The sequence below is a fragment of the Trachymyrmex septentrionalis genome, unplaced genomic scaffold (assembly GCF_001594115.1).
Source record: "Trachymyrmex septentrionalis isolate Tsep2-gDNA-1 unplaced genomic scaffold, Tsep1.0 scaffold83, whole genome shotgun sequence".
NCBI classification, from domain to species: domain Eukaryota; kingdom Metazoa; phylum Arthropoda; class Insecta; order Hymenoptera; family Formicidae; genus Trachymyrmex; species Trachymyrmex septentrionalis.
In genome coordinates this window covers 1,947,965-1,948,431 of record NW_017306018.1, presented here as the reverse complement: position 1 = coordinate 1,948,431, position 467 = coordinate 1,947,965, and positions in this window count along the sequence as shown.

Genomic DNA, 467 nt, shown 5'->3' with positions numbered 1-467 from the left:
TCTCTCTCTCTCTCTCTCTCTCTCTCTCTCTCTCTCTCTCTTTCCTCAATCCCTTTGAAGCGCATTAAACGCGAATTTATGAAAGCACCCAAGTGACGCGCGACATTAACGAATTATCATTTAATCGGAACAATATAATCGAACTCCATACTTATATCCTTACATGTCAGCTTTAATGTAAGTTTTATTATCGCGATTTCACGACATGGATATATATAGATATATATAGATCGCATGCAGCACAACTACCGGTATATCAAACGTAATTAATTTACGATTCGCTTAATGTCACAAGATCTCCCCCCACCTACCTGACGCTTAATTATTTTCGATATATTGCTTCGTAATTAAATAGGATTGCAAAACGGCGCTTATTAATGCGAATCCCGGGGACTCAGTTTATTCAACGTACAGATGAAATTGAACGCGAAATGTATGTTATTACACATCAGATTATCGAAATATTA